Source organism: Pipistrellus kuhlii, unplaced genomic scaffold (genome assembly GCF_014108245.1).
Source record: "Pipistrellus kuhlii isolate mPipKuh1 unplaced genomic scaffold, mPipKuh1.p scaffold_m20_p_5, whole genome shotgun sequence".
Taxonomy (NCBI): domain Eukaryota; kingdom Metazoa; phylum Chordata; class Mammalia; order Chiroptera; family Vespertilionidae; genus Pipistrellus; species Pipistrellus kuhlii.
The window spans coordinates 66,792,386-66,813,250 of record NW_023425551.1 but is presented as its reverse complement, the minus strand read 5'-3'; the positions used below and the strand labels follow the sequence as shown (position 1 = coordinate 66,813,250).

Below are 20,865 nucleotides of genomic sequence, written 5' to 3'. Positions count from 1 at the left end.
AGGGCCCTCCCGGGAGGGAGTGTTATAAGATGACTTTCTAGGCAGAACGACCCTGCATGTGCAGACACCAGTGGAGAGAAGATGTGAAATCAGTCTTGAGATCAAAGGTGAAGTTTGCCGTTGTGTGTCCCCTCCTCCTGAAACACTTGGGAGAGCCCCCCGGGGTGGGGTCTTGGAAAGAACCAGACAGCGAGGCTCTTGATGCACGCCTCTCTTTCTCACCCCCTCGGGCCTTCCACAGCTGGAAGGGGGCCGTGGGGTCCGGAGCCCCGGGCAGAAGGAAGAGGCGTCAGCCAACTTCCTCCGCGGCGGCGGCCCGGGAGGCGGCGGGGCGGAGGGCGGGGGGCGGGGGGCGGAGGGCGGAGGGGCTGCCCGGGGCTGCGAATCCCGCGGCTGGAGGCGGAGCCCGGCGGTGCCCGCCCCCGGCCGGCCCCTTTTCCTGGCCGCTCCGGGTGCAGCGCGGGCCGGGGTCACAGCCGCCTGCGGGGAGCTGGGAGCAGGGAACACAGCGGACCCAGAGCTGCCCTGACGGTGAGTCCCGATGCATCGACCCTGCGCCGCCCCCGTGTCCCATCCCTGGAGGCGCGGAGCAGGTCGGGCCGGGGGGGGGGGGGGGGGAGGGTCAGGGCTGCGTTCTTGGGGAGCCCGGGGGCGCGAGCACGCTGGGCGGGGATGTCAGGATCGCCGACTTAGGGGAGCACCAGAACCCGAGCCCAGAGGGGCGTTCGGGATCGCGATGTTGAGGAACCCGAGCCGGGGCAGAGGGTCAGTGCCCCTATGTTGGGGACTCTCTGAACCCCAACCCCGAGGGCGAGAGGGCGGATCGGGATCGCGCCGGTGGGGAGTCTCGGAGCCCGAACCTGGAGAGCTGAGGGGTCAGGACCGCGCGCGACCTAGAGGACCTCCGGTGCGGGAACGGGGTTTGGAGGGAAGGGGGAGTGGAACCGGGGGTGCTCTGTGGGCATTCTTGGGGCGCCCCCCGCTGGGCGGAGAACGGAACCCGGGAGGGGAATGCAGAGGAGAGGAAACCCAAGGCGGGTGGGCGGGAGGGGAAGCCCGAGGGAGGGGAACCCCAGAAAGGATAGGGTGGGGCGAGGCTGCGGCGTCTCCGGGGAAAGATGGAAGGGGCCCCCGCTCAGAGAGGGTGGGCGGGGGAGGCGGAGCTGTGCGGGGACCGGGGCGGCTGGGTCCGGGTTGGAGAACTGGGGCCTGGAAGGATGGAACCCGGCTCGGGGTTCGAGGGGGCCGGCTGGGTGGAGGGGCAGAGATCCGGACCGTGTCGGCCAAGGGCACAGCCCAGACTCCCCAAGAGGGCAGTCACTCGAGAGAGCAGGACGGCCCACCCCAGGGGGGTCTCCGAGCTGGCTGCTGGACTTGGACCACTTGGGTGCGGGAGGCGGATGGGGAGGCGCACCTCGCAAACCCGGCGCGGGGACCTGAAGGCGGCTGTGGTCCCTCAGCCACCCACCGACCGTCCGACAAGGGGAAGATCCAGATGGGCTCTTGGTTGCACCCTGTATTGGTGAACTGGATTAGAAGTGATTTTGATCAGAGAGTTAAGAGAATACGCATGGTGTGAGATTTCAAATACACAGGTAAGATCTACAAAGAGTTGTGTAATTTTTTTTTTCATCTACATGAGCTATTTGCTCCCCACTTTCCTGTTCTCTGTGAGAAGCTGTTTCTGAGTAAAAATCAGCACTGTGCGAACACACACACACACACACACACACACACACACCCCGCCCACAAATGCGCTGCATTCTTCAGCCAAGTAAACACCAGGAGTGTTGTACAGTTTTTATGGGTCCTTTGTGCTCCTGCGGGCCCCCTTACTGAAGTGAAGAGGAGGTTATCTACTTGGAAGGTGGACTGCCTTCGCTCTCCTAAGACGTCCACAGGCCGTGCCCACTCCTGCGGGGTCCAGGCCACCTAGCAGGGAGCCAGGCTGCTTAGGACCTGGGCGGATGGCTATCCAAGTGTGTCTGAAGATAAACAAATGACCAGGGCAGTGTCTGTGTGTTCTCTGGTGTTTGTCTTTGGCGCCATCTCCCTTTCTGTATGATAATTAGTTTATTTGTTATAACAGCTAATTCAGGGCCCGGGATTCTATTATGTGGATTTTTCTATTGGAAGGTTTCTAGGCTTTGGGGGTCCAGGGGAGGAGAGATGCCCCCTACTCCTCTGTCCTGGATATAGATCCATCTTGTAGCACACACTGAGATTTGAGCTTCCTGGGAGAATCCAGGACTAGGTTGGCAAATAACATTTGTTTGGGCCCAGGTTTTTTTTTGTTTGTTTGTTTTTGTTTTTTTTTTCCATGAAAAGGAAATCTCTTCAATAATTATGCAAGTTGACGGGAAAGTGATGGATGCTTTTTACAAGTATCATTTCAGGACAAGCTATCTTTCATGAAGGGGGTGGTCAGAACCTTACAAAATCTGCATTATCATTATTACAGCAGAATGTTTATTCGCTTGGACTTAAAGCTAGCCGATTCTTCCAATTCTTTACCCGACTGTTAAAAGAAAGATGCCAACACTTATACATTCAAGTGAGTATTCCTTCCCTTCAAAAGCCCTGCCTTGGCAAGCTGTGCACTCATTCCGGGGATGCTGTCATTGCTGAGAATAATCTGGGAGCTCGTGCTTTGGCACTGCCTGCAGAGTTTGCAACACATTTAACTGAATTGCCTCCGGATGCCAAACCTTCCTCACTTGGGAAAGAGCCAAACACCATGTGGGACCAACTGTGGCCTCTGAGGTGGGGAGTTGAGGTTGTCATAGAAAGTATGCCCATTAACGTAACGAGAGACCCCTTGAGGGACTGGTGGTTCCTACATAGGCATCCAGTAAAGGTGTGTGTAGTATGTGTTTAGGATTGAAAGTAATTGAAGTACAACCGTCCTTGGGTGTATATGTTCTGGTATGGGTGTGCAAAAATTGGTCCTATGGCTTTGTTGGTGTGCTTTACAGCCTGGTAAGTTGGAGAACATAAGTCTTTCTTTTCCCCTGTGGGTACTCTTCACCAGGCCCTTTTCATCATTGTGGATTTTTACAGAAAACAAAACAAAAAATGTGTTTTTCTCACACAAAAAAAAAGTACCCAGAAAGTTACTTAACCCCATGTGTGTAAAGAATGCCCAGTACTTGAGATTTTATGTGAAAAGATCTATATACTAGTAGAATGTAAGGGGAAGAGAATGGTTTCTGAAATCCCAAAATTTCAGTCAGGATTCTAAGGCACACATCTCTCTTTTCTTCCATTGTTTTTCTAATTTCCCAGTGGTGGTTTTCTTTCTTTCTTTCTTTCTTTTTTTTTTTTTTTTGTTTGTTTGTTTGTTTGTTTTGTTTTTTTCACATTCTATAACCTAAAGCTTTATACAGCCATTGCTTGACTCTTTTTTAAAAAAAATATATTTTATTGATTTTATACAGAGAGGAAGGGAGAGAGATAGAGAGTTAGAAACATCGATGAGAGAGACTCATCAATCAGCTGCCTCTTGCACACCCCCTACTGGGGATATGCCCTCAACCAAGGTATATGCCCTTGACCGGAATCGAACCCGGGACCCTTCAGTCCCCAAGCCTACGCTCTATCCATTGAGCCAAACCGGTCCCAGCGCATCGCTTGACTCTTGATCTGGCAGTGATCATGGGCAAATTATTACATGTCTTTTGGCCTCAGTTTTCTTACATTAAAAAGAATATGCTAATGAGTATGTACCACATGGGCTGGAATGAAGATTTAGTAAGATTTATGCATGTAGAACACAAATTCAGTGCCTGGCACAAAAGTGCTCCATAGAGTCCAGCTATTTTTGTTATTAATATTGATTATTGATAGTTATATTGAAGCCATGTATGGATCTATCATTTTCCAGGTAATGCTGTTCTCTTCAGTTGGCTTTGCAAATGGATATCTGAATGAGAACATTGGTTTCTACTCTCCTGGCCTCCTAGGAATTCTTAAAGAGCAACCTTAAAAGCAGCTGTAGTTAGCTACTTTATTTTTGATTCAGATGTTTTTACAAACAAGCATTCCTGTTTTGATTGTTAGGTATAATAGTTTAGTGAAGATCTGAAGGGGAAAAAATATGTGAAAGCTTCTCCTGGAATTTTTTTTCTGTAATCCAATAAAATACTACTCGAATGAAACCGCTACAGTTCCCTTGGCTTGTATTGACAGGGATGATTCTGGTGAACATTTGTTTCAATTGAACTTGAGTTTTGCTCTGTTTTTTTTTTTGTTTTTTTTTTTTCATTGATAACCTGGCACTGAGATCTCAGCTCTTCCGTCAATGTTGCCATTAATTTTTTTTTTTTTTGCAGAATATGAATTTTATTAAAACGTATGTAAACTAGGAAGACACAGACTGTGGGAATATAATTTTAATTTAATGAAATGGCTAAGGGTTGCTATGAGGTAGATGTTCCATGAAATGTTAGACATTTAGTGAGAATTCTCTGTGTTCTATGGGCAGAAGATAGAGAGATGTATAAGAACAGACTGGTCCTCCAGAAAGTCACATAATGTGCTCTCGAAGGATTATATGCATTAGCAAAAGTGTTTTCTTCCAATGGCTTCCAAAGATTAAATGGACTTCACTCATGTTGTATTCTCTCAATTTCTTGGAGAAGGCTAAATATATAGATCTCTTTATAGTGGTCATAATTTTTAGGGGTGTTAACTCTTTCAGGATTAAGTCCTAGCATGTGCTCAAATTGCACATAAGGAGATAGTGCTATAAAACTACTTGGTGAACCCTAACTGGTTTGGCTCAGTGGATAGAGCATCGGACTGAAAGGTCCCAGGTTCGATTCCAGTCAAAGGCATATACCTTGGTTGTGGACACATCCCCAGCAAAAGGTGTGCAGGAGGCAGCTGATCGATGTTTCTCTCCCATCGATGTTTCTAACTCTCTATCCCTCTCCCTTCCTCTCTGTAAAAAAAAATCAATAAAATATATATTTTTTTAAAGTACTTGGTGATTTGTAAAATGATATATAACTATAGGATAGGGTGATATTGTTGTTGTACTTATAAAGTACCAGGAAACAATACAGTTGTTTTTAAAGTAGAGGAGGAGTGGTTTTGACCACCCATCCCAATAACCAGAGGACATTTGGAATTGTCTGAGACATTTTTGGTTGTCATAACTGACATCTAATGGATAGATACCAGAAATGCTGCTAAGCATCTTCTAATGCATAGGATAAACCTTCACAACAAAAAATTATCCAATCCCAATGTCAGTAGTGCTGAGAAACCCTAGTCTAGAGCATGGGATCTAGAGTGAAGGATCAACCTACATTAGCATCCTAGCACCACCAGTTATTAAATACTCAACCCTGGGTGAGTACCTTAAACCTGAGAATCTATAAAATGCATGTCTGAAGAGATATCATGGAATTAAGTGAGATAGTACACAGAAGGCACCCAGTAAATGGTCACTTAGTATTATTATGTTGGGTTAGTAAATCCAGGGACTACATGCCTCAAATAGACACTGCTTTGGGAGTGTATTTTTTTTTTTTATTATTATGTTTTTATTGATTTCAGAGAAGAAGGGAGAGGGAAAGAGAGAGAAACACCAATGATGAGAGAATCGTTGATCAGCTGTATCCTGCATGCCCCACACTGGGGATCAAGCCTGCAACCTGGGCTAATGTCCTGACCAGGAATTGAACCATGACTTCCTGGTTCATAGGTCAACACTCAACCATTGAGCCACACTGGCTGGGCCATTAGTGTGTGTGTGTGTGTGTGTGTGTGTGTGTGTGTGTTAACCAATTGTGTACAGAACCAATACAGGTTTCTTAGTCCCATCCAATACATGTTTCTTGTGTCCAAGAAAAAGGCAGGGACACAGATCCACGGCCTCTTCCATTCATGGTACCTTCTGCATTCTGGCCCAGGTTCTGCCCTGGTTCTGCTAGGCAGCTCAGTGTAGGCTGCAGATCAGTCCAACCAAGTGAACTGGACAGTCCCAGACCTCTCTTCTGTATAGCAATGATGAACTGAGGATGGAGAGCTTTCATTTAACCTGGGCTACACCTAGAAGGAGCCAGCCAGGCCATGAACACCCTTCAACTGAGCTTATCTCCATGCTGTCCTGAAACCCCTGTCTCTGCGAGGTCAGAGCAGGCAAGGAGGCCAGCAGTTTCCCTTTACTTTTCCTTAGCTTCTCCTCAAGCAAAAAGTTCTTATAAGGGGTCCCTTCAGTCTTAGCAATATCCCCCTAATCCATTCCAGATTTTGCTCTGCATGGAGTCACCCAGCCATCTGGGAGGAGAAAGGAGGCCTCTATAAAGCCCAGGCTCCGCTTTGATCTTGACTCCTTTCTGGGTTTCCTGGAGCACACTGAAGCCACAGGAGTAAGTGATCCACTCACAGGCACCAGCAGACCTTCAGTGGGGTGGGGGTGGGGGTAGGGTGACATCCTGGTGCTGTGTTAGCAGACAGGGATGTAAGTAATTCACCCAGTGGTGTTTTAGCTGGGAGCTAGATTGAAGCCATTAGTTCTGTGGTGCTCAGTCCTGGCTGCACAATAATAGAACCACTTGGGGCTGTCTAAGAATTGCTCAGTCTCCACTTCAAACCATTGATTCTGAATCTTGGCAGGTGGGGCCCAGGGAATCAGATTTTTAAAATGCTTCTTAGATGTCTCTGATACCCAGTAAGAGTTAAGGGTCAGGACTATGCCTTGTGAAGTAAATGACCTGCTTATAAAGAAAAAAAGGAACCGAAACAAATTAAAAATATCAAAGTAACAGCAATATTTTGTTAAGCTTTCATTTTAGTGATCAATGTATGCCTGTTTGCAATGTAAATTATATTTCTTAAAATGGGTTCCAGTAAAAAAAAAAAAAAAAAAAAAATTGGAAAACTATTGTTTTAGACTCTTTAGGGGTGTCGAACTCAATCAGAGAAGGGGCCAAAATCTAAAATCCAGCCTAAATCGCGGGCCGAATGGTTTACTGAACAGTCATAAACTGTCATTGTGATGGAAACGCAGCGGAGTGCAGTGATGACAGCGCGGTGCGGGCCACATTGCAAGGCCTGGCGGGACGGATTTGGCCCGCGGGCCTTGTGTTTGACACATATGTTTTAGAGCCTTAGAGGTATTTAATGAATACTAACAAATTTACCTCTTGCAATATTTCCATGCAAGGATCTGCAATACAACTGTTGCAGCTAACCTAGGAGGCGTAGAGAGGAGATACCATTATACTGATTTTTTTTTTTTTAACAGATGAAGGGAACTTGGAGTTGGAGAGGGTATAAAATGTGTCAAAATCATAATGAGAAAATGGCAAAAACAAAGACTCAAACCCAGGGCTTCAGATTACTGCCACCAGGCTCTGTTGATGACATCTTTCTCTCCTTATTTAGCAAAGCCTTGGTAAAGGAACTGTGATAGAGCATGAATGAGTCTGGCCTCAGCATTGTACAAATAACTACTGATGGACCACTTACTAGTGTCAGGAAATCCTATATAATAAAAGGGTAATATGCAAATTGACCCTGACATCGGAACAACCCAACTGGTGTTAAGTTGCACACTGACCACCAGGGGGCAGATGCTCAATGCAGGAGATGGCCCCTGGTGGTCAATGCGCTTCCACAGGGGGAGCTCCGCTCAGCCACAAGCTGGGCTGATGGCTGCAAGTGCAGAATGCAGCGGCATTGGCAGGAACCTCTCCTGCCTACTCAGCAGCACTAAGGGCAAGGTCGATGGCCACCTTCTTGCTGTGTCTTCCCGTGGCAGTGAGAGAGACAGAGAGACAGACAGCAAGCACTGGGTGAATGCCCTAGAGCAAGAGTTAGCACTCAGTCCCTTTTTTCCTACTTACTCCCATCCGGGGACCCCATCCTAATGACCTCATCGAAACCTAATTACTTCCCAAAGGCCCCAGAATCAAATGCCATCACATTGGGGATTATGGCTTCAACATAACATTAGAGATGGTAGAGGTGAAAACATTCAGTTCATAACACCCTAGTACCTATAGCTTCTACTCACCTTTCTTTGTGTGTGTGGCTAGAAATCCCCGCCCAAACCACCCAGTGATTAAGGCAGGAACGCCCTCTTTGTTGCATAGAACTACTTTATGGAAATTTGTTCAGGCGATTTGTGATACTTAATGGCATGAATTACTGAAATTCATGGTGTGGCTTAGGTAGCCCTGGCTGAGGAGGAACCTGAGCACTAAACCTTGTGGAGTGAGATTTTGATCTGGGAACAAAAGGATATCTTGTTCATTCCATCATTTATTTATTCATTCATTCATCCATTCATCAAATATTAAGGGCCAGGGTCTATGCTATACACTGGGGATAGAATGATGGGCAAAAATGCAGTGCCTGATCTTATGGAGGGTATAGTTTATTAGGTAAGTTTTAGATGTGACCCTCCAATTCAAAGATAGGGAGAGAAAGTATTTATCATGGCTTTTAAATTCTTGTGCACAGGGTCAAAGTAAAGCTCTGGCCACATGTCAATAGGAGGACACTGGTTGGTTCCCTACTCAGGAAGTTAGAGAGAAAGAGTTAAGACTTATTACAAATGTCTCCCATCCCCACCCCACCCCCCTTTAGAAACCACAATTCCCCATAGGTGGGAGAACTCTCTGCTGTAATAAGTCACCTGGGTTGGATGATCAGGTTTTAGGAAGGCTTTTCTTCTTTGTCTGGTTGGATTCAAACTTCCTAGCTGTCTAGATAACTAATAACTGTCCCTATTTTCTTATGTGAGGAGGACTCAGAGTGCAACTTGTCAAATGAGTGAAGTAATAATAATTATGATTATAATAATTATGAATGTTGGTATAGTAGTGTAATAGAGGTAATGGGGAGAGCCAAGATTTCAAGATGAGCACACTCAGAGAAGAACCAACGCGAGCTCTCCCCCTTCTCCAGGCTGAGCCGGTTCCTGACTGTAACCAGTCCCCAGTTCCTAGGACTGTAAGAATTAGAAGATCAAAGGGTTATTGGTTTAAGAGATTGTTGTGGATCTTGAGACATGGATAGCATAAGGGCAGTGACGTTTATCCCGTGATATCGGCCAAGATTAAGAAGAACCAAAGAACTTATATGCATATATGCATAGCCCACGGATACAGACAATAGTGCAGCGAAGGCCGGTGTGGGGCGAGAGCCAGGAGGAGGGCAAAGGGGGTAAAATGGGAGAATCTGTAATACTCTCAATAATAAAAATAAATTTAAAAAGCTAAAAAATAAATAAGAAAGAAGAAAAAGTAAAGAATTTGTTGCTTTTCATTAGTAGCTTGAAACTGTATTTGCCCTACGGTAGCACCTGCTCTTTGGAGTCTAAGAGATTTCCCAAGGTTCCCTGTAAGTCCACAGTCAGGAAACTGGAAGACGGCTACACTTACCCACACTAGTTCAAGATGGAATAAAAAATACACTTGCTCTGCCGGACCGGTTTGGATCAGTGGATAGAGCGTCGGCCTGCGTACTGAAAGGTCCGGGGTTTGATTCCGGGCAAGGGCATGTACCTTGGTTGTGGGCACTTCCCCAATAGGGGGTGTGCAAGAGGCAGCTGATCGATGATTCTCTCTCATCGATGTTTCTAACTCTCTATCCCACTCTCTTCATCTCTGTGGAAAATCAATAAAATATATTTTTTTAAAAATACACTTGCTCTGTGGAATCTTGCCTGTAGAATATACTTACATGAGAAATAAAACTTTTTGCAGGTGAAAATTATTATTTCATTTTTATTTTAGGCTTATTCTAAAGAGAATCGGTAAAGTTATATAAAATATGGAAGGAAAGGGAAGATGGTATAAAGTCAGAATTGGAGTGTAATGGCTCTTGAATTATAGAAAATTTATATTCTCTGTGGTATATTTAACTCTGGTCCACAGAATTCATTCCAGGAGTCCCATCTTAGGTTTTCTATTTCTGCATTTAAACAAGATAAAAGGTGTTGATAGTATTCTTTTGGATTGCCAGGAATCCTGAGCACTTTAGAAAGTGGAATTAGTCCATTTCATGCCTCCATAATGCTAAGGTTGGAATTGGCTGCAGTACTTGAATGGCACCCAGACAAACAGATTCAGGTAAAGCTCCAAAAATGACATTGGTGAAATCAGATTTTTTTTTTTTAAATCATGTGTTGAATAATAAAATGTTTTCTATTGATTTGAAAAATATGTCTATTTATACAATGGCAACAAAAGTGATTTTGTTATCCTACATAATAAAGGCTAATATGCAAATTGTCCCCTTGACTGGGAGTTCAACCAGGAGTTCAACCAGCCAACCGTCTGTGGTCCCTCCTCCTGGCCAGCCCACCCCTGGTTGTTCCCCCAACCCTGATCAGGGAGGGACAGGCAGACCCCACATGTGCACAAATTCGTGCACTGGGTCTCTAGTGTAAAATAATACAATACAATAAAATGAAAACACCCCCAAATGACAACCTATCATAAAAAAAATGACATTGAAACTGGACAGCATTTCAGGCAGATTGAAACTGAATCATCAAATCTAAGTTTTTTGTAGAGGTTCAGTTTAGGTCATAAAGTGCTATAGATATTTCTTGGATAACATGGACTTCTCTCTCTCTCTTTAAAACATCTTGCATGATGACTAAAGGCTTTGCTAATGGAGTTTCAGCTTTATTATTTACACCTGACTCATCCATCCATTGATCCTCTCAACAATGTATAATATATACAGTGAACATGTAGCAAGTGTTTCACAATAGAAATAAGAATGGCCTTCTGGCTGGTGTGGCTCAGTTGTTGAGTGTTGACCCAAGAACCAAGAGGTCACTGATTGCATTCCTATAGAAATATCTATAGCAATACTTATTGCTATAGATATTTCTTGGATCACATGGACTTCTCTCTCTCTCTTTAAAACATCCTGCATGATGACTAAAGGCTTTGCTAATGGAGTTTCAGTTTTATTATTTACACCTGACTCATCCATCCATTGATCCTCTCAACAACGTATAATATATACAGTGAACATGTAGCAAGTGTTTCACAATAGAAATAAGAATGGCCTTCTGGCTGGTGTGGCTCAGTTGTTGAGTGTTGACCCAAGAACCGAGAGGTCACTGATTGCATTCCTTGTCACGGCACATGCCTGGGTTTCTGGCTCTATCTCCAGCATACAAGAGGCAGCCCATCAGTGATTTCTCTGGCTTCTCTCTCATTGATGTTTCTATCTCTCTACACCTTCCCATTCCACTCTCTCTAAAAAATCAATAAAAACACATTAAAAAAAAAAAAAAAAAGAATGGCCTGGATACAATTGATTTTGATCACATTTTTCTCATGACTTTTTTTTTAAATAATTTTTTAAATTATAAAAAAATGCTATAATAAGACATTTATGGAAGGAGAGTACATGTAGGTATTGATCACAGTAACAGTTATCTATCAGCTCTGTGAAGAAGATTGAATACATCTGCATTAAAAAGTTTTTGCATAAAAGAAAAAAGAAAATCTTAAACTGTGTATAATTATGTGTTTGTGATGTGTCTCATAACCTGGGGAACCAGTGGTGTCTAGATATATAACTAAATTACAAAGGAGGTAATGATAGCACATCCGTTTGTATGTGAAGGCATATAGAGACATAACATTGCTACAAGTATTGAGTAATTACTATGTGCCAGGCATTGTGCAATGCCCTCTATTTACATTCTCTCTAATTCCTAAAACAACCATAGCGGGGAGATATTCCAGTTTACCCAGGAGAACACAGAGATGAAGTGGCTAGCCCAAGGCCATTGCACGGGGGGCATTGGAGGTTCCTTGTCTCTGAGAGGGCAGGGGGCAGATGAGTTTGGATTTAATTCTCTTAGAGTGCATTCTAGCCTGAAGCTGGCATTTCCTGTCCCTCCATTGCATCAGCTTTGTGTAAGCGATTCCAGAAGCTGGAATTTCTGGTACAGACTCTGGATTTATATGTGTGGCTGCCTGAACCTATTGGAGGCATAGACTCAGGTGGCAGGGGGCAGGGTTAGGGGAGGTATTGAACTATTTTTCATTATTTCACATGCCTACAAAATCGCATATATGTGGATCAAATAGTTGCACAGGCCATTAAAACTAGGTAGTGCTTTCTTTTGGCTGGGGCAATAAAAGATCAATTTAGACCTCATCTAAACTCTGATTCAACATTCTGACTTGTGCTTATGTGTATCTGACTAAAAAAATATGGGATAATGACTACTTAATGGCTGTGGTTGATTTAGGAAACTTTCAAAGCATAGAGAACTAATAATAATCTGAAACAGGTTTGATGGTGAAAAGCTTGGACAATAGTGGATGGCCTAGACAGTGAAGTTTCAATGCAGCCCCCATCTCCCATTGCTGGCCCTAGAACCACCCAGGTCTCTGGAGAGGCAGGTTGCCATCATGGTGCTTTTCGACCTAGCAACAATGCCTTCAAGACCCTCTCTGATTTATAACAGATTACATGGATTGAGCACATGCTGTGTGCTGGGAGTTCTACCTGTATTATCTTCTCGCTCTTAAATTTTCTGTTATAGAAAATTTCAAAACAGAGGTAGATGGAATGCCCATCCCTCAACTTCAACAATTATCAACGTAGGGTCAATGTCTTCGCCCCAATACCTTACCCCCAGGTGATTTTGAAGTAAACTGCAGGCATCGTATCATTATTTGTGAGCATTTCAGAATGTATTTTGAAAGATAAGGACTCTTTTTAAAATATATTTTTATTGATTTCAGGGAGAGGGATAGAGAAATAGAAATATCAATGATGGGAGGGAATCATTGATCAGCTGCTCACTGCACGCCCCACACTGGGGTCAAGCCTGAAACCTGGGCTTGTGTTCTGACCGGGAATCACACCCATGACCTCCTGGTTCATAGGTCGACGTTCAATCACTGAGCCCCACCAACTGAGCAGATAAAGACTCTTATGATAACTTTTAAACTTCACAGCAACCCTGTCAGTCAGATACCATTAGATCCTTATTTTATTGATGCAAATAATGAGACCCAAGGAGGTTAAAATATGTGCCCAAGGTCCCCAACTTGTCAGTGGCAGAGTCAGGATTCAAACCCAAGTTGCCTATATTCTGAGCCCATCCTGTTAACTACTAGCTGGTTGCAACCAATCCCTCTGCTGTTGCCGATCCTCAAGGGTGGAATCAGAGCTGGGAGTCAGAAGTGCACACTACCAGAAACACGACTGTTGGTTTCTGTGAATTCAACCACCAGACCATTATATTGTAGCAAATTTGCCTGTTTAGGTACATAGGGGCAGAATAAGGTTTGGAATTGTCATCTTCAAGAATGAAAGCCTGGAATATTAGTGGATCCTCACTGGACAGCAAAACTGATAAAGTAACACAATTCTGAGAGTGTTTAAAATGTTGGAGAAGCCTGCAATGAAAAGGATTCAACAGAAAATACAACAGTCACTGGGCTTGGCTGCCAAGGGACCCAGTAAAAGGCTTCTTTTAAAATGAATTTTCCTTTGGTTTTCTCTCTTGGCAGAAGGAATCAAAGTCGGCCCACTGAGTCATTTCAGTTTGTTTCAAGCGCAGCTAATTGTGTTTATTTGTCTCCCGAGTCACATGCCTGCCTCCTCTCCCTTGCCTTTTCTAAGCTCTCTTGTCTGTGTGTACACTGCGGCTGCCAAAGGCATTCTCCTCACCTGGGAGCCAGTTGGCTGACAACACAGAGTAGATGTTGAGAGGCCAACTCTGTCTCTCCCAGAGGTCTGACCTGTCCCCTGGTCTCCTGCCCACTCAGGGGAGGGGGGGGATTATATAAACTGGCTATGAAAGGAACCATGTCCTCTGCCCTGTATGTGCCCACTTGGTGTTAAGAACAAAGCAGAAAGCAAGTGAATACTATTGGTTGATCCAAGAGCTTTGCTAGTTCAAGTTAAAGAAATAGAGTCTCCCTTTTCCTTATTGAAACAAACACCACATTGACTTGTCTGATTAGCACTTTCCTTTGTTTCTGGGATCACTAACATTTGCTTGCTTCTCAGCTCTTGGTCTCTTTTCTTCCCCCTCCCCCACGCAGTCCCATCACAGAAGCCATATAGCTACTGGAGTACTGCCCAGCTCCTTCTTAGCCTCTAGCCCATGGAGCACTGAACAGTGGTGCTTATTTACATGTCATTGAGGTACTTTTCAGAAAGAGCTTAGAAATTCCACCGTTGGCTCTCTCTGGGACATGCCAGTGAAAACCTCAGCCCTGTCCTTTTTCTGGGATTGTTTTTTGTTTTTTTTTAAATACATTTATTGTAAATGTTTCAAAATAGTTTTTTGTTGTTGTTTGTTTTTTTGTTTTATGATTGATGTGAATTCCACTCTTTTAAGAAGTCTGGGGGAGGGGTGGGGAACAGCGGGTAGCAAGTTGCTAGCTCTCTACAATAGAGTCTGCTCAGGATGGCGCATACCTGGCTGCATGCCCAGCTCTCTTCTGAGCCTGGTGCCCCTGAGAACTGTGGTTGACATGGTGCATCCGTCACAGCACCTCCTCTTCTGAGCTCAGCCCAGGCCTGGAATACCTCTCGGTATGGGATTCCAGGAAGCCCTTACCAACCGGGTTGGCATGAGGGTTGAAATCCATCTGCTGTTTCCTAAGTAAGTGGTCTGGAAAGCTCTTCTGCACTGAAATCCTGTGAGCCTTTCTGGTGTTCACATTAGGTCGCTAACAGCTAGGGACCAGCTCTTTCCTATTTCACCAAAACCAGGTCACAGAGAGGGAAAATGCTGAACCCTTCTGGAGAGCAAATGACGGGGAAATATTTTAAATGTTGACGGTTCTTGGGGGATTTGGAGGTCGTGACTCTCCCTTTTCAACCCACAGTAGGTCTGTAGATTGGTTGGTTTCGTCAGTAACCAACTTTCATGAGAGAAATGGAGTGCTTAGTGCATAAGAGGAATATAAGGGAAATGGAAGCCCAGAACCTAGAGCTCCTAATCTGGCATAGCAGTTGTATTAAAGCTGAGTTAAAATTCAGTGTCCTTTAATGAGATGTGAAAGCAAGAAACTTAATTAACTCTCAGATGATTAGCAATTCTCTTTACATTTGAAGAAACGTGGAGGGTATTAAGAAAATGAATATGAAGCAACAGGATTTCCTTGACCAAAGATGTGTTAACTGTTCATGACCACATGATGGTAGTGCACTGGGCTGTAGAAACGGCTTGGGCTAGTCTGTAGTCACCAGGAATCATTACCTCCTGGTAAATCGTGGGGGAAGAAGCTGTGTGAGCTGCTCCAGGCCTGGCTGCCCCTGGAAGATTGACAGAGGATGCCAGGCTGCTGTCTGGGTGGTTAGGATCAGGTTTGTGAGTACAAGTGTGGTTTTCTCTTGTTTTAATCAACAGAACATTCTTTTGCCAAAAGAAAAAAAGAAGTTAAATCAAGGCTCATTCAGGGATCCTCTGACTTACCAGGAAGGACAGGCAGAGGTCCTTTTCCATACCAGAAGTCTCAACTGGAGGGAAAAAGATGGGGAAGCTATCCAAGCCAAACAAGCATTAGATTGGCCGGGAATTTTAAAGGTATATATGTAAAGAATCAGGTTAGATTTAGAGCTCCCTCCACCTCACCCCCCCTTAAAATGTGTACTTTTATCTAGCATTGCTTATCTAAAAATTCACAGAAATCACTTCTGGCTTACTATTATTCTTTAATTTCTCCATCTTTTTGGATATCATATGAAAAGAAATCAACAACGACAACAAAACACAAAATATCATTTGCTGTTGTTATTTTGGAATAACAGATAGTCTGAAGTAGTCAGATTCTCTGAATGGGAAGAATGCCTGGTGAGGCTGAATAATTGCAACTGTCAGTAGAGACTACAATCCTTTGTCCAAGGGAGCCGTTGGGGTGTTAGAAATGAAACTAAATACTGATCTTGAATTTTTCTGGTAACAATAAGTGCTTGTCTCTTCCCAAGACCATATGATCTGTGGAACTTGCTGGAATAGCTGCTGGCTGGTACTCTACTTTTTGTTTTCTAAAGACACAGGAACTTTAAAATGCACTCATTGGGGTTAAAATCCTCTTATTGAAAAGCATTTTATTTGAATGTTAATTTCGTGGTTGAACTTACGTAATGTTGGCTTGTACATACTGAATAAGCTTACTGCTGGGAAGTGATACTTTCTGGACCTGCAGTCATCTTGTCTTAGGCATGTAATTACATTCTTTTTTCTTTTTTTCTTTTTCAACTTTAATTCAGAAATCTTAAGTCAATGGCCTTCATTATTTTCAGTTTACAGATGGTGCTACTGGTGCCAGAAGGATTGTGGTTTATTTTTAAGTATGAGATTCATTTAATTTGATAAGAGAAGGATTTGGGCCTTATGCTTTCCAACTTGCCTATCTCCAAGATCAATATAACCTCAAAGAAGGAAAAGTTCTTCCATTTCTAAATGGACTGTATAATGGATGTGTCTTATTGATATTAATTACAGTATATCTATTTCAATATAACTTTGATTAACCAAAGTTTTCAATTAAGCTAATTTTTACTGACATTGTCCACTTTGGAGAAAAAAACAAACACACACACACACACAAACACACACAAACACACACACACACACACACAGAAATCACAGGGAAATAAAGTCTTACTAGAACTTTCATTTAAGATCAACTTCCATTAGGGATCTAGGCTCACCAGAAACACCATCTACCGTAGTCTTCTCAACCAATGGTAGGTCCATCATCTGAGCTCCTGAGATAGAGAAGGAGATGAATTACTCGGATAGTTCTGATTACCCAAATTATTTTCACTTACACATTTAGTAAATTAAACAAACACATTTTAGAATGATTTTCAATAAATGAAGCAGAAACAGCATTTCCTGAGTAGCGTAGAAGTTTGGGAAGTACCTCTGGAGCAAGACTTCCTGTATGTGGATTCTGCCTCCACAACTTCCTGGCTGGGTGACTTTAGGCAAGGGACTTAACCTGTTTCCTCATCTGTGCTCTGTCTGGGAGGAAGAAATCTTCCTCTGCTATGGGTTTCTCAGCATTTAGAAGGATTCAGGAATCTGGAGAAGGGGCTGCATGTAAATTAATAAAGAGACTAGGAATGAAATATAAATTTGGAAAGCATTCTGGGGAGCCAGAGGAGACCTAGCTTCAGTAACCAACTTCTCTGTATCTCTGGACCCCTAGCTTTTTATTAACACAAATTTCCCTAAGGCAAAACATATATACATATCAAAGGCAAGGTTTGGTATACTGTAGGCATTGTCAGGTTGGACGAACTGCCTTCAGCTGCCCCTGCCTTCTGCTGTCCTGGTAACAGGCAGTAATATATGCAAATCTTTAGGTTTGGGGAAATGCTTTTGGCCATTCCAGGAGGCAACAATGTGATTCAGCACTGCTGAATAAAGAAGCCCATCAACCTTTTGAGGACTTCTTGCATTTATTATGACATGCTGGAATTAGCTTCCAGCATTCCTCTACTCTGCTAGCTTTTTTCAGCTGGTCTAATAATTAAATCAACCTGAAACAGATTAACAGAAAATAACCTACTTTAATTACATATGTATGTATGGAAATCCCATATACATAAAAGGTTCATGCAGTATTATTTACAATAGCCAAGATATGGAAGCAACCCATCAATAGACAAGTGGATAAAAAAGCTGTGGTAGCCCTAGCTGGTTTGGCTCAGTGGATAGAGCGTTGGCCTGAGGACTGAAGGGTCTCCAGTTCCATTCTGGTCAAGGGCACATGCCTAGGTTGTGGGCTCGATTCCCAGTAGGGGGCATGCAGGAGGCAGCTGATCAATGATTTTTCTCATCATTGATGTTTCTATCTCTCTCTCCCCCTCTCTGAAATCAATATATATATATATATATATATATATATATATATATATATATATATATATATATATAAAATCTGTGTTTCATTACTCAGCCCAAGCTTTTCCAAGGATGTCCTGTCTAATTAGCATATTACACTTTTATTATTATAGATTCTTACAATGAATATTTACTGAACATGTACTGTATGTATGCCAAGTACTGTTCTAGATGCAGGGAACATATCAATGAACAGATTAGACAAAGATTCCTGTGCTAATGGGGCTTATATTTTGGACCAGAGGCAGTATTAGAGAGGACAGATAATAAGCATAATAAACAAAAATGGTATATTAACATCACACCCATTAGGATGGCTACAGTGAAAAACAAACAGAAAGTACGTGCTGACAAGGACGCAGAGAAATTAGAACTCCTATACACTGTTGATAAGAATGTAAAATGGTGCAGCTACTATGGAAAACAGTATGGCAGGTGCTCAAAAAATTAAAAAATAGGATTGCCAATGTGCCAGAAATTCCACTTGAGTATATACCCATAAGAATTGAAAGCAGGGTCTTAAAGAGATACTTGAACACCTATGTGTCTACGCAGCATTATCCACAATGGCCAAGAGGTGGAAAACGGCTCAAGTGTCCATCAACAGATGAGTGGATGAACAAAATGTAGTATATACTTACAAGGTGATGATATTCCGTTTTTAAAAGTAAGGAAATTCTGACACATGCTACAACGTGGATGAACTTGGTGGACATTATGCTGAGTGAAATACCTAAGCCAGTCACAAAAAGACAAATGCTGCGTGACTGATTCCACAGTGTGAGGTATCTAGAGAAGTCAACTCCATAGAAACAGCAAGGAGAGGTGTCTGCCAGGGATTGGAGGAAGGGAGAATGGAGAGTTATCTAGTAGTTCTGCCAGGTGAGAGTTCTGGAGACTAGTTGCACAGCAGTATGGATATACTTAACACCCCTGAACTGTACATGTAAAGGAGGTTAAGATGGGAAATTTTGTTAGGCATATTGTACCACAATTTTTTAAAAGCATGAGAACTTAATAAATCACAAGGTAAAAAGTGATAGAGAAGACAAAGAGGAGTAGAATAAAGGGGTTTGAGGGTGCCGGGGAGAGTGCAGCTGTTGAGAAGGTGGTATTTGAGCAAGCATTGGGAGGAGTTGTTTTCCTCCTGGTTGCTGTTTTAATCAGTGCCTGAATCTTCAAGGCCCACGGGTGGTGTGTGGTGGTGCTGAGGCCATGAGCAAAAGGTGTATGTCTTTAAAGCTTATGCTGTTGGGCAGCTGATGCAGAACTCATGGCTGTGGGCATTTCAACTCGATTGGAAAAACAATCCGGGCCCTCAGGTAGCACTTGCACAGATTATAATCATATGTCACCTGAGACTTGAGGTTATGTTACAGTAAAGAGAAATGGCTGCTTTTATACTTGGTCCTTTCTAAAATGAAGCTCTATAACCTAGAAATGACCATCAGGAGTTTGACTTTTTAGTTAGTCCTGAGTTTGCGTATTGTTGCTTAAACCCCTTCCAATATAAGTTTTAAACTCCTTCTCAAGAAGAGGATTTTCAAGACTTCAGCTGACCTTTCTGTCAATCCATAAACTAGGGAAGGCAGCTCCAGGTTACTTATTTCAGTTATTCTCCATCTGGTAGGTAATATGGCTTCTCATTGTAAATCCTGCGACCTAAGCATGTTGTATTACTAATTAAGGAGGCTAGGATAAACAGACATCAACCTCCATCATTTAAGCTAATACTCTGTATTCATGAAGAAGTTCAGAGACATTGTGTTACAGGATTCTTTTTTTTTTTCTTATAAAATTTTATTGGGGTGACATTAGTCAACATAAACATGTAGGTTTCATGTGTGAATTTCTAAGTGATAAGATCTGTATATAGCACCATGTGCCCACCACCCGAAGTCAAATCTCCTGTCACTTCATACTAGGACCCCCTTCTCCTCTCCCCTTCCCTCCCCTCCTCTCTGGCAACCACCACACTGCTGTTTTTGTTCACGAATTTCAGTTTTACATCCCACATATGAGTGAAATCATATGGTGCTTAGCTTTTTCTATCTGTCTTATTTCACTTAGCATAATGTTCTCAAGATCTATCCATGGTGTTGCAAATGATGCTATTTCATCCTTTTTTATGGCGGTACTGGATTCTTGAATTGACTTTTCCACATCTCACCTTTTAACTACTTCCATCCTATCTAGTAAAAGATTAATATGCAGATTGACCATCACTCCAACACACAACATGGCTGCCACAAGATGGCCAGCAGAGGAGGGCAGTTGGGAGGCACCTGGCCTGCAAGGGAGGGCAGTTGTGGGCAATCAGGCCAGCAGGGGAGAGCAGTTGGGAGGGACCAGGCCTGCAAGGGAGGGCAGTTGGGGGCAATCAAGCCTGCAGGGGAGGGGAGTTAGGGGTGACCAGGTTGGCAGAGTAAGGAAGTTGGGGGCAACCAGGCCTGCGGGGAAGGCCAGTTGTGGATGGCAAGAGGGAGGAGGGGGGCGGGGGGGGGGGACCAGGCCTGCAGGGGAGAGCAGTTGTGGGGGGCAGGCCTGCAGGGGACGGTAGTTAGAAGTGACCCAGGCCTGAAGGGGAGGGAAGTTAGGGATGACCAGGCCGGCAGAGGAGGGAAGTTGGGGGCAAACAGGCTGGCAGAGGAGCAGTTAGATATCAATCAGGTTGGCAGGGGAGTGGTTAGGGGTGATCAGGCTGGCAGGCAAAAGTGGTTAGGGGCAATCAGGAAGGCAGGCAGGTGAGCAGTTGGAAGCCAGCAGTCCTTGATTGTGAGAGGGATGTCTGACTGCCCGTTTAGGTCCGATCCTAGTAGGACATCCCTTGAAGGGTTGCAGATTGGAGAGGGTGTAGGCTGGGCTGAGGGACACCCTCTCCCTCCAGCCCCCCATGCACAAATTTCATGCACTGGACCTTTGGTATCTAATAAAAAAGAAGTATAATGAGTATGAATCTCTACTTTGTAATCAAGAAGAAGTCTCTAGCC

General features: G+C 43.7%; 1 protein-coding gene across 1 annotated transcript in view; it reads left to right on the top strand.

Annotated features, from left to right (window-relative positions):
- Window positions 1–397: 397 nt before the first annotated feature.
- Window positions 398–20,865, top strand: part of PAQR8 (progestin and adipoQ receptor family member 8) — a 41,790-nt gene continuing 21,322 nt past the window's right edge. The window contains exon 1 of the mRNA XM_036415278.2: window positions 398–531. The gene's annotated coding sequence lies outside the window, so the exon portion shown is untranslated. The remainder of the gene's footprint in view (window positions 532–20,865) is intronic.